Below are 13,981 nucleotides of genomic sequence, written 5' to 3'. Positions count from 1 at the left end.
GTCCATTAATACACACACCAACTGACCTTTGTGGTGTATAACGGATTCGATTTCTTTCCAGTTACCTCCGGTGTTAGATTTTTGTTTAACTTACAGCGCCATTGGGCTGCTTGCACGGTGGTTAATTGGTTTTTAAATCTGCATTTCAGATGCAAAGGCATCTCACCGCAGCTGCACTGTCCAAGGGTGCAGTGCGCGAAGATGATCTGGCGTTTCTTATTCCAGAGTAAATATTAGGAATTATCGAACCGCGAAGTAAGGGACCAATTATAAGAAGTAGAAACAACCAACTGCAGATGCTGATTAACACACAGAAAAGAACACAAAGTGCTGGAGTAACTCCAAATGTAGAAACAGAGAACTGCAGATGCTGGTTTATACCAAAGATGGACACAAAAAGTGCTGGAGTAACCCAGCGGGTCCGGCAGCATCGCTGGAGAACGTGAATAGGTGATGTTTCGGGTCGAGACCCTTCTTCAAACCAAGATACGATAGCCATGATAAGAAATGAGTTCAGATTCAGATTCAGATTCAGATTCAATTTAATTGTCATTGTCAGTGTACAGTACAGAGACAACGAAATGCATTTAGCATCTCCCTTGAAGAGCGACAAAGCAAACGATTTCTGGAGTATTTACTCGTGATTTTTGGAGTGGGGAAAGAAGGATGGAATGGGGAAATGTGTGTGTGTAGGGGGGGGGGGGGTATCTCGAAATAATGTTAAAAAGAGGCAGCAGATCGGGGAATGAGATGCACAGGAAACAGGAACAAGCAACGCAAGACATAGTTAAACCTTTAACTGACCTGTTTCACAACCAGGTAACTGGAATATCGAACACGTTTCCCAACAGAATAACATAGATAGCCATTCAAATTATTTTGAATTTAAAGTAAAGGGGTTGTTCGAAAAGGCATTATTAAGATGCAGAGTTACCCCTCTGGACTTGAAGAGTGAACGAGACGAGACAGAATAGGGAGGTGTGCGCTGTGGCTAAACGTGCCACAGGCCTCCTCTGTTCTGTGCAGGAAGAGACTGCAGTTGCTGGTTTACACCGAAGATAGACACAAAATGCTGGGGTAACTCAGCGGGACAAGGAGCATCTCTGGAGAGAAGGAATGGGTGACGTTTCGGGTCGAGACCCTTCTTCAGACTTCTCCTGTCCTGCCTTCCCCACCCACACGCATGCACAACACAACACAACAGTGAACGAGGTGCGCGAACGAGCAAGGCAAGACACATGTTTAAGGTCATAAGGTCACAAGGTCACAAGGAATAGGAATAGAATCAGGCCGTTCGGCCCATCAAGTCTATTCCGCCCTTCAATCGTGGCTGATCTATCTCTCCCACCTAACCCCATTCTCCTGCCTTCGCCCCATAACCTCTGACACCCGTACTAATCTACCTCTACCTATCTCTGCTGAGAGAATGGAGCAGCTGGGCTTGTACACTCTGGTGTTTAGAAGGATGAGAGGGTATCTTATTGAAACATGTAGGATTGTTAAGGGCTTGGACACGCTAGAGGCAGGAAACATGTTCCAGATGTTGGGGGATCCCAGAACCAGGGGCCACAGTTTAATAATAAGGAGTAAGCCATTTAGAACGGAGACGAGGAAACACTTTTTCTCACAGAGAGTGGTGAGTCCGTGGAATTCTCTGCCTCAGAGGGTGGTGGAGGCAGGTTCTCTGGATGCTTTCAAGAGAGAGCTAGATAGGGCTCTTAAAAATAGCGGAGTCAGGGGATGTGGGGAGAAGGCAGGAACGGGGTACTGATTGGGGATGATCAGCCATGATCTAATTGAATGGCTGTGCTGGCTCGAAGGGCTGAATGGCCTACTCCTGCACCTATTGTCTATTATCTATTGTCTAAAAATATCCACTGAATGTTTAATCCTTCAGCAGAACGATTTTGCCAACCCAGTGACTGAAATATCGAACGTAATTCCCATCAGAACGATGCAGCCCAGTATTAAATTCAAGTTATTTTACATTTGGATGAGGTTCTCTGAAGACATTTTTGTAAACATAATCTCACAGGATAGCACTCGGCAGTCAACGTTCCTACAAAACTGACGCAGGCCAAATAAAACCAGGCAGCATTTATTATTAAAATCACGACAAAATCACTCTTTAAAAAAACTTAAGTCAGTGTGCATTTTATTAAACGGCTAAAAGTTAACTGAATGTAACATAACATATGCAGCTGATAGACACAAAATGCTGGAGTAACTCTGCGGGTCAGGCAGCATCTCCGGAGAAAGGGACTAGGTTACGCTTCGGGTCGAGACCCTTCTTCCGACAGGAGATGTTACTCTTATTCAGGTATTTGCCAACGAATTTCTCTCGCCTTTTGGCTCAGGTGACTTGCAGCATCTCATTCCCTCCACAGACGCTGCCTGACCCGCTGAGTTACTCCAGCACCTTGTGTTTTATTCACGATTCCAGCATCTGCAGTTCCTGTGTAACCATAAACTGCATAAACAGTACATTATAGTAATTACAGTAATAGTACATTTATGACCGTGTGCTTGTAATCATTTTAATCATAATCAACGTAGGGCTGGTTTAGTTTAGTTTCGAGATATAGCGCGGAAACAGGCCCTTCGGCCCACCGAGTCCGCACTGACCAACGATCCCGTTTACTTGCACTATCCAACTCACACAAGAGGGACAATTTACATTTTTACCATATAACCATATAACAATTACAGCACGGAAACAGGCCATCTCGGCCCTACAAGTCCGTGCCGAACACTTATTCTCCCCTAGTCCCATCTACCTGCACTCAGACCATATCCTTCCATTCCTTTCCCGTCCATATACCTATCCAATTTATTTTTAAATGATAAAATCGAACCTGCCTCCACCACTTCCACTGGAAGCTCATCCCACACAGCTACCACTCTCTGAGTAAAGAAGTTCCCTCTCATGTTACCCCTAAACCTTTGTCCCTTAATTCTCAAATCATGTCCTCTTGTTTGAATCTTCCCTACTCTCAATTAACCAATTAACCTACAAACCTGTACGCCTTTGGAGTACGTCTTTATGAGAAGGAATGATTTTGGATATAAAATAAGCGAGTTGTTCCTAAAGAGCTTACGAAGGAGTCAAAGTACCACGTATGCCACAAGACCAAGAATGGTTCGACCCGTAACAACACCTATTCCTTCTCTCCAGAGATGCTGCCTGACCCGCTGAGTTACTCCAGCATTTTATGTCTATCCTATTGAAAGTTAGTTTGATGAAGCTCTGTACCAAACAGACTCTGGTGTTTCAGACTTAGTGGGATGATGCTGAGAATTACATGTAATGGGGCCTGTATTATTATTGTATCGCTCCCTTCGCTGAGAACATCCCCCTGGAGTGTCGCTCCTTCAACTGTTATGCCTTTTACCTGGCTGGTAAAACGGTTTACAACCGTTGGAGCAAACACACTCAATTCACCAACTCCTCTGGCACTCTCCCATGTAATTGTACGAGAAATATATTTATCGCAGTTAAGTAGACATAAAATGATAGTTTACTTCGAAATACTTTGCGAGGTCTATCAGAATGGCTGCGGCAGTGCATTGGGGAATAGCAAGTTTTGGAGGCATCAAAAAAAAAAAAACCGGAGTATAATTAATAGTTTTGCTTTGGAGTACTTAATCCTGCTTCACCGCGTTTGCTGTTAGTTTGTGTTTATAACGTACACAGGGAATTGAAATCAAAATAGGGAAGAATAGTTTCCATGTTTCATTTCAAAATGATGAATTATAGCATCATTAATAGCTTGAGCTACAACGGATGGCGGCAACCGCTTTCAGAAGCCCTTGAGGGTAATAACCAGAGTAGGAAATACATTAATTGGAGGCGTACAATATATATTTGCAATTAATTTCAAATCATTATATTGCTACTAATTCGTTAAAAGAACAGCCAACTATTTATGATAAAGCACATGCCAACTCTGTACAAGTTCGAAAAAATAATGTCCCACCAGCCAATGCAAGTTTTTTTTCTTCCAAACTTTCATTTTGCAAAAAGACATAGATCTGACCAGCCTTTCCCACGTCTGATATTACCGACTCCTTCTCGCTTTGGCAAGAATCTATCCAGCTCTCAGGTACAGAGAAGGCAGGATACATTAGCAAATTTGCAGATGACACAAAGCTGGGTGGCAGTGTGAACGGTGAGGAGGATGCTATGAGAATGCAGTGTGACTTGGACAGGTTGGGTGAGTGGGCAGATGCATGGCAGATGCTGTTTAATGTGGATAAATGTGAGGTTATCCACTTTGGTAGCAAAAACAGGATGGTAGATTATTATCTAAATGGTGTCAAGTTGGTAAAAGGGGAAGTACAACGGCATATGGGGGTCCTTGTACATCAGTCTATGAAAATAAGCATGCAGGTACAGCAGGCAGTGAAGAAAGTGAATGGCATGTTGGCCTTTATAACAAGAGGAATCGAATATAGGAGCAAAGAGGTCCTTCAGCAGTTGTATAGAGCCCTATTGAGACCACACCTGGAGTATTGTGCGCTGTTTTGGTCCCCTAATTTGAGGAAGGACATTCTTGCTATTGAGGGAGTGCAGCATAGATTTACAAGATTAATTCCCGGGATGGCAGGACTGTCATATGCTGGGAGAATGGAGCAGCTGGACTTGTACACTCTGGAGTTAAGAAGGATGAGAGGGGATCTCATTGAGACATATTAGATTGTTAGGGTTTGGACATGCTGGAGGCAGGAAACATGTTCCCGATGTTGGGGGAGTCCAGAACCAGGGGCCACAGTTTAAGAATAAGGAGTAAGCCATTTAGAACAGAGACAAGGAAACACTTTTTCACACAGAGAGTGGTGAGTCTGTGGAATTCTCTGCCTCAGAGGGCGATGGAGGCAGGTTCTCTGGATGTTTCAAGAGAGAGTTAGATAGGGCTCTTAAAAATAGCAGAGTCAGGGGATATGGAGAGAAGGCAGGAATAGGGTATTGATTGGGGATGATCAGCCATGATCACATTGAATGGCGGTGCTGGCTCAAAGGGCTGAAGGGCCTACTCCTGCACCTATAGTCTATTGTCTATTGTCTATTGAGAATGGGGTTGGGAGGGAAAGATAGACCAGCCATGATAGAATGGTGGAGTAGACTCCATTGGCCGAATGGCCTAATTCTGCTCCTATCACTTATGACCATAAGAAGAACAACAGAGAAACAGAGGAGATAGATAACTTATGATCTAACTAAGAAATACATAGTAGACAAAAATGCTGGAGAAACTCAGCGGGTGAGGCAGCATCTACAGAGTGAAGGAAATAGGTGACGATTTGGGTTGAGACCTTTCTTCTTCAGTCTGAAGAAGGGTCTCGACATGAACCGTTGCCTATTTCCTTCGCTCGATAGATGCTGCCTCACCCGCTGAGTTTCTCCAGCATTTTTGTCTACCTTCGATTTTCCTGCATCTGCAGTTCCTTCTAAAGACTTGCAAAGTGATCATTTCTTTCCACATTCAGACACACCTAAATCACATTGACTAACCTGTATGATTGCTATGCTGTGAATTGACCTTCACTACCTAGAAGGAAGCATTTGGGCTTTTGGATTTCAATTTAATAATAGCCCAGCTGTAATAATTATACTTGGAGAGCATTTAAAAAACACGGATGGGTTTATGGATAGAAAAAGTTTAGAGGGATACAGGACTAAGGCAAATGGGGCAAGCTTAGAAGGGGCATTTTGTTCGGCATGGACAAGATGGGCCAAATGGGCAATTTGTGTGCTGTATGATTCCTTGACTCTACAGCACATTAAGTTGATAGGGCTATAAGTTATAGGAGCAGAATTAAGCCACTTGGCCCATCAAGTCTACTCCGTCATTCAATCTTGGCTGATCTATCTTTCCCTCACAACCCCATTCTCCTGCCTCCTCCCCATAAATCCTGACACCTGTATTAATCATGAATCTGTCAATCTCTGCCTTAAAAATATCCATACAAATATTGATGCTGCAAAGTACCGAAAACCACTTCCCAGACACATTTTAAACAAAGTCTGGCACAGAGCCACTGAAGGCGGTGGTATGGTGGATAACTTTAAACCTGGGAAGAACAGTAGAACATAGAACAGTACAGTGCAGGAACAGGTCCTTCAGCCTATAATGTCTGTCCTGAACACGGTGTCAAGTTAAACTCTGCCTGTGCATGATCTATATCCTTCCATTCCCTGATATCCATGTGCCTACCTAAAAGCCTCTTAAACACTACTATAATATCTGTCCCCTTCACCGCCCCTGGCAGCACGTTCCAGGCACGCACCACTCTCTGTGTACAATACTTGCCCCACACATCTCCTTTAAATTTCATCCCTCACACCTTAAAGCTATGCCCTCTGTGTCATTGACATCTCCACCCTGGGAAAAGGTTTCAATGAATCTTTTAAAGGAGTAAAGAGAGGTTTAATAATAATAATAATAATATATAATAATAATAATAATAATAATAATAATAATAATAATAATAATAATTGTCATTGCACATAATAATAATAAGATTTGGTAATGCAGCTTAATAATAATAATAATAATAATAATAATACTAATATAATTTATTTAGTCATTGCACATAAGCCAGTACAAGCCTTTGGTCAGGCAGGATCTGATCCGATGATCATAACATAAATCATACTGAATGGCAATTTAGATTTAGGGCCGAATGGCCTACTTCTGCACCTAATTTCTATGTTTCTATGTTTCTAACATGGTTTGTAAAAGAACAGTAAAATAGTCAAAACAGTTCAAACAGACAGTGGGAATTACATATGAATAGCTTCATTTCTTTGGCTATTAGCATTGACTGAGACTGACTCCCCCCCCCCCCCCCCCCCCCCCCCCCCCCCCCCCCCCCCCCATCCCAATCTTTGCACATCCCCAATCCTTTCCACTGCTTTCACTTTAATTTCATGTTTCATGTATTTTTGCGTTTTTATGACCGTTGGCAGATCAATTTCCAGGAAAGTCAGGAAAGTAAGATTTTTAAAAGTTCTATCCTTTGGTATCGTATCGCGTTAGTATAGAATGTATCCCATTTCTTGTGACAATACTGGGTTCATTTGTTCTGTTCACAGCCACAATACTCACAGCTCCAGTGTGAAAAATATGAATAGATGCATTATTAATTAACAGATGGATCTAACAAGCTGAATATTTAGAACGCACATGGGATTTTAACTGAAGCTTGTTGTCATTTAGGAATTGCTTCGATGCTTAATCAAGGGATTGCTGAAACAGCCGGAGGAATCACATTTCCCCAGTGCATTCTTGTCTTCGTAGAAAACCAGTCAGAGTTCTGGTATCACAATAATTTCTAACGTGTTGCTCAGCAGACTGAGCCAAACTCACAGTAAAATTGATCAAAATGGGCAGATAAAACCACAAAAAATTGCCATTCATTTGCTTGTCATGAAGGATCTACCATGAGCGTGTTCTGCTGGGTGGATTTCCAGTTGTTACCAGACTCAACCATTTTCAGTCACAAATTGTTGCAATCTTTAACGATAGTGTGGCACGGTGGTGCTGCGGTAGAGTTGCTGCTTTACAATGGCAGAGACTCAGGTTTGATCCTGACTATTGCAGCTGTCTGTATGGAGTTTATCGGTGGTTGTACACCTGCGTGGGTTTACCCCCAAATGCTCCGGTTTCCTCCCACACTCCAAAGACGTACAGGTCTGTAGGTTAATTGGCTTGGTATAATTGTAAATTGTCACTATTGTGTGCCGGGATCGCTAGTCAGTGCGGACTCGGTGGGCAGAAGGACCTGTTTCTGCGCTGTATCTCTAAACTAAACTTAACTAAACTTAACTAAACTAAACTAAACTAAACTAAACTAAACTAAACTAAACTAAACTAAACTAAACTAAACTAAACTAAACTAAACTAAACTATACTAAACTAAGCTAGGGTCACAATTAGTAAAGCACAAAAATCTAAAAGCAACTTCAGTAATGCCAGGCCTTTTGTAATACTTAAATCTGAACAAACAAGTATAACAACATTTGCTACATCAAATTGCCGAAATTGCAGAGAATGGTGGATACAGCCCAGACCATCACACAAACTAATCTCCCTTTCATTGACTCCATTTATACCTCAAGCCTCGGCAAGGCCACCAGCATAATCAAGGATAAGTCTCACCCCGGCCGCTCCCTCGTCTCCCATCTCCCATTAGGCAAGAAATACAGAAGTGTAAAAATGCACTCCTCCAGATTCAGTTTCTTCCCAGCTGTTATCAGGCACCTGAACCATCCTATCAGCTGGAGAGCAATCCTGAGCCACCAACTACCTCATTGAAGACCATAAGACTATCTTCAATCAGACTTTACAGGACTAGACCTCCTATCTACCTCATCGAAAGCATTTGAACTATCTTGAAGTGGACTTCATCAGACTTTATCTTGCACTAAAGTTTGTACCCTTTCTCCTCTATCTGTACACTGAGGATGGCTTGATTGTAATCATGTATAGTCGTTTCTTTGAATGGAAAGCACAAAATAAAAAGATTTTTACTGTACCTAGGAGCATAATTATGAAAATAAGCTAAACAAAAACTAATTGTTATTTTGGGGCTTTGTTGTGTATAAAATGATGTAATTAAAAAACGATGACAATATTTCACTACAATAGCGCATATCATTAATAATACAAACATAAAAACGTTAGCATTGGTTTGTTTTCTTTGAAATAATGACAATTACAGGTGTTATGAATGGATGAGGCCATGGAAATAGTTTAAATCATTAGAATTTCCAATGGTTCAGGTGCTTGATAACAGCTGGGGGTGTCTGGAGGAGTGCATTTTTACACCTGTGTAAGGTCAAGAGAGAGTAAGATTTAGCTCTTGCGGTTAATGGAATCAAGGGATATGGGGAAAAAGCAGGAACGGGGTACTGATTTTGGATGATCAGTCACGATCATATTGAATGGCGCTGCTGGCTCGAAGGGCCAAATGGCCTACGCCTGCACCCAATTTCTATGTTTCTTGGAAACTTCACCCACACCTTCTCTCCAGAGATGCTGCTGAGTTACTCCAGCATATTAATCTGAAAAGGATAATAAAGGATTGGAACATTATCTACAATCTTGACCTAGTGTATAGAGAAGTCTGTCAGTATGTATGGAGCTAACTTAAAAATAAAACACTCTCTGCCTGTGCTGGAGTGAAACGACCCTCTGGACTGTTGAGAGATATAGGCTTAAGTTTATTGTTGTCATGTGAACCGAGCTACAGTGACAAACTTTGTTTTGCATGTTATCCCAAGAAGTCGCACATACTATTATATAAATACAGTCAAACTCAAATACAATAGGTAGAGCAATACAGAATGCAAAATATTGTTCTCAGGTTTGTAGCGCATCAGTTCCAGAGACAGAGCAGAGATGGAAGGATCATGGCAGGAAGACTAAAGGTTCAAGAGACTGAATATAAAAAGCAGGAGAAATCTTTCTTACGGAAGGGAAGGTAGGGGGGGGGGGGGGGGGGGGGGGGGGGGGTGAAGTAGCGAATATGCTACGGTTTATGATGGCTTCAGATCATCCCAAGTAAATTGTCCCATGTGTGTGTGTAGGATAGCATTAGTGTGCGGGGATTGCTGGTCCAGCATGTGGGCCGAATGGCCTGTTTCCATGCCGTATCTCCAAACTAAACTAAACTAAACTAAATTAAACGAAGCATCTATCTTAATATTAAGGTTCAATTGTTCTACACTATTGTTCAGTAAGATGAAGCATATTCGGAATAAATTAGTATTCACTTGCTATCTCTGGTAATGTTTCACATGCCAGAGGTGGATCAATGTATATAGATTTCTGAGGCAGCTATAGGAGTGAATGACCTGCAAGGTATCCTGCATCGATGATTGATAGTGTAAAATCTCACCATGAACCAAAACACTTTTGCACTCTCGTTCGTTCAGTTCCGTTGCAATAGATAATAGACAATATGTGCAGGAGTAGGCCATTCGGCCCCTCGAAGAATGCTGTGCTTTGAAAGGATGAAAGGACACATAAACACATCTCTGCTGCTGAATCAGATCATGGATGATCGTGATTTCCTTGCCTTGTTTCTGCGCTAATCTGTACTAATCTTTGATTATTTAGATTTTGACCTTGGACTTTAGAGATACAGTGTGGATACAGGCCCTTCAGCCCACCAGGCCTGTGCCAACCAGTGATTACCCCTTACACTAGCACGAACCTACACACTAGGGACAATTTTACCAAAGCCAATTAACCTACAAACCTGTATATCTTTGCTGAGTGTGGGAGGAAACTGGAGCATCCGAAGAAAACCCACGTGGTCACAGGGAGAACGTACAAACTCCGTACAGACAGCACCTGTAGTCAGGATCGAACATGGGTCTCTGGCTTTTCTGAAATGAAAATTGGAGCTGTTAGTTTGTCTAAGATTATAGCATCACATGGATCAATTGGAAAGATTGGCAGATGGAATTTAATCTCGAGACTTTATACTTTGGAGATACAGCATGGAGTCAGTCCCTTCAGCCCACCAAGTGTGTGTCGACCAGCGATCACCCCATACACTAGCACTATCCTACATACTAGACACAATTTTACCAAAGCCAATGAACCTACAAACCTGTACGTCTTTGGAGTGTGGAGAAAACCCACGCAGGTCACGGGGAGATCGTACGTACTCCGTACAGACAGCACCCGTAGTCGGGATCGAACCCGGGTCCCAAACGCTGTAGGGCAGCAACTCTACCCTGTTATTAATGTTATTAATATTAATATCAGCATTAATATTCAAGATGTTATTAATCGCCCTTTGGGTTCTTTTGTATTTATAGATGTGTACATTCTCGAATGCAAATGGATTCATCAGGTTTGTTCACAAGAGCTCAAGCTGGGTAATTAGTTTATGGAGCTTAGTCACAGGATGCATACATGAAGAGTTGCAGTTGGAGGCAACATTTAGTGAAGATAAACACAAACTGCTGGAGTAGTTCAGCAGGTCAGACAGCAGCTCTGGAGAAAAAGGATGGGTGGCGTTTAGGGTTGGGACACTTCTTCAGACGTGCCAACATTTTTCGAATGTTTTCCATTCTATCCTTACCTTGCATCTTACTGTGTCCCTTTCACTCCTTCCTGAAGGGAGAAGTAGGTTCATAACTTACTCTGGGAAAATTGGGAAAAATCTGAAGGAGGTTCCCATCCGTTCCTTCTCTCCAGAGATGCTGCCTGTCCCGTTGAGTGACTCCAGTATTTTGTGTCTATCTACGATGTAAACCAGCATCTGCAATTCCTCCCTACACACTTCTCCGGAGAGGCTGCCTGACCCACTGAGTTACTCCCACATTTTATGTCCTTCTGGAAAAGTTGTCCTTGACTAACTGCTATGAGTTGCTCAAACAGTGTGGGGTTACCACGTAATTATCTTTTGTTGCCTTCATGTCTTTGCTACAGATCAAATAGTACCACGACCTCATTCCCTCTCTCTCCACCCAACCCCCTCCCCCACCCTAATCATCCTGCCAGTTCCACTGTTCGCATCCTAACATCCTTAATTCGAGGAAGGACATCCTTGTGATTGAGGCAGTGCAGCGTAGGTTCACGAGATTGATCCCTGGGGTGGCGGGACTGTCATATGAGGAAAGATTGAAAAGACCAGGCTTGTATTCACTGGAGTTTAGAAGGATGAGGGGGCATCTTACAAAAACATATAAAATTATAAAAGGACTGGACAAGCTAGATAGATGCAGGAAAAATGTTCCCAGTGTTGGGCGAGTCCAGAACCAGGGGCCACAGTCTTAGAATAAAGGGGAGGTCATTTAAGACTGAGGTGAGAAAAAAACTTTTTCACCCAGAGAGTTGTGAATTTATGGAATTCCCTGCCACAGAGGGCAGTGGAGGCCAAGTCACTGGATGGATTTAAGAGAGAGTTAGATGGAGCTCTAGGGGCTAGTGGAGTCAGGGAATACGGGGAGAAGGCAGGCATGGGTTATTGATAGGGGATGATCAGCCATGATCACAATGAATGGCGGTGCTGGCTCGAAGGGCCGAATGGCCTCCTCCTGCACCTATTTTCTATGTTTCTATGTTTCTATTCACCCCCTTCATTATCACCTCTTCCACAGCCACCAATGGGCTCCATCTTTTCTTGGTCATCCGTGCCGGCTCTGATTTGTTCTGAGCCATTCCATACCTCTAGTTACCCTCCCCCCGACTCTCGTCTGAAGAAGGGTTTTGACCCAAAGCGTCACCTATTCTTTTCTCCACAGATGCTGTCTGGCCTGTTGTGTTTCTCCAGCATTTTGTGTCTATCTTCAGTGTAAACTAACATCTACAGTTCCTTCCTAATCATAACCAATGGACTACTTTTAAATGCATTGAATTAGAACATATGTACGGTGGTATTGGTGGTTAGCCCCCACATAGAGAGCAGGTCAAGTGGCATGTCACCATCCTGTTCCCATCTCTTTATCTCCACCTTTGCTTCAGCTGTGGGAAGAAATCTGAGCAGCCAGAGGAAACCTACATGGTTCCAGGGAGAATGTACAAACTCCGTACAGACAGCACCCATAGTCTGGATTGAACTCAAGTCCCTGGAGCTGTAAGATGGCACATTAATGATAATTGCGCCACCGTGCCGCCCCTAATTCTGACAATTGCAAAGTTGACAAAGAGCAGAAGGACAAACACAGTAAATGATAGAGAATGACAATGAACAGAGGGACTTGATGTACAAGTCCATTGCTGGTAGCAGCACAGGTGGGTAAGGTTGTGAAGAAGGCATATGGGCTGTTGTCTTCATTGGATGTGACATCTATATTACTAAAAGTCTGATCTTCACCACTTCCTGGTGTTCTGTATGTTGATTTTAGAAACAAATGCTGCCATTTACGGCTGTGAATTGTGGCCATCTTACTCAGAGTCATCCTCTGCTGCACAGGACAAGAGGATTTTTCCCAACGATGAAAAATAAAAGAGTTATTAGCATTTAAAAAAGGTTGAGATTCTCTCTTCTGAAGGCCACGCCCCTTCTGGAGGGACTATAGAACCCAGAAGTGTTGAGTGCCTCAGTCAGTCTCTGCAAGATGGGGGAGTGAGAGGGTCACGTCTCTCAGTCTGAGCTGTGAATAACACTGATCACATGTCTACTAAACTGTGAGTGGTTTTACTGAATCTGTCAGTGCACTTAATGCGGTTTGAAAATATATTTTGAAAATGCTAAAGCTGTGTTGCCTTTGGTTTGGAAATGCTAAAACTGGGTTGGCTAATTAAAGTTGCCTTGCCTAATTAAAGTTGCCTTGCTGAATTAAATTTGCCTTGGCAAATGAAAGTTGCCTTGCCTAATTAAAGTTGCCTTGCCTTCTATCTAATTAAAAGCCTAATCTTGACCACTTCCTGTTTGTGCTTTATATTGATTTTAGAAAAAACGCTACTACGTACGGCTATGATTTTTGACCATCGTACTCAGAGTCCCCCTCTGCTCATCAGGTGCTGAGGATTTTTCCCATTGATGAAAAATAAAAGAGTTATTAGTGTTTAAAAAATGTTGAGATTTTCTCTCCTGTCAATCACGCCATGAAGGCCACACCCCTTCTGGTGGGAGGGGGGAGTCTCTATAAAACCCAGAAGTGTGGGCGTGGCTCAGTCTCTGCAAGATGGAGGGGGGAGAGGTCACGACTCGCTGTCTTTAGTGGCTTTGTACCCTGCTTGAAATGGTATGAAACTGCACTTGTATTTGGTGGCCTTCCTGCTTGAAGTGGTAAGAAACTGCACTTGAATTTGGTGGCCTTGCACCCTGCTTGAAATGGTATTTCAAGGAATAGCCGTGAGTCAACTGCTAGCCCACCAGCCGTGAGTGAGTGAGCTGCCAGCACAATAGGCTTGAGTGACTGAGCTGCCAGCCCAACAATCCATTCGGCCCACAATGTCCATACTAGCCCTCTGGAAACCAGTCCCTTCAGCCCACAACACACATACTAGCGCTC

The sequence above is a fragment of the Leucoraja erinacea genome, chromosome 3 (assembly GCF_028641065.1).
Source record: "Leucoraja erinacea ecotype New England chromosome 3, Leri_hhj_1, whole genome shotgun sequence".
Lineage (NCBI taxonomy): Eukaryota > Metazoa > Chordata > Chondrichthyes > Rajiformes > Rajidae > Leucoraja > Leucoraja erinaceus.
This window is presented reverse-complemented; position numbering follows the sequence as displayed.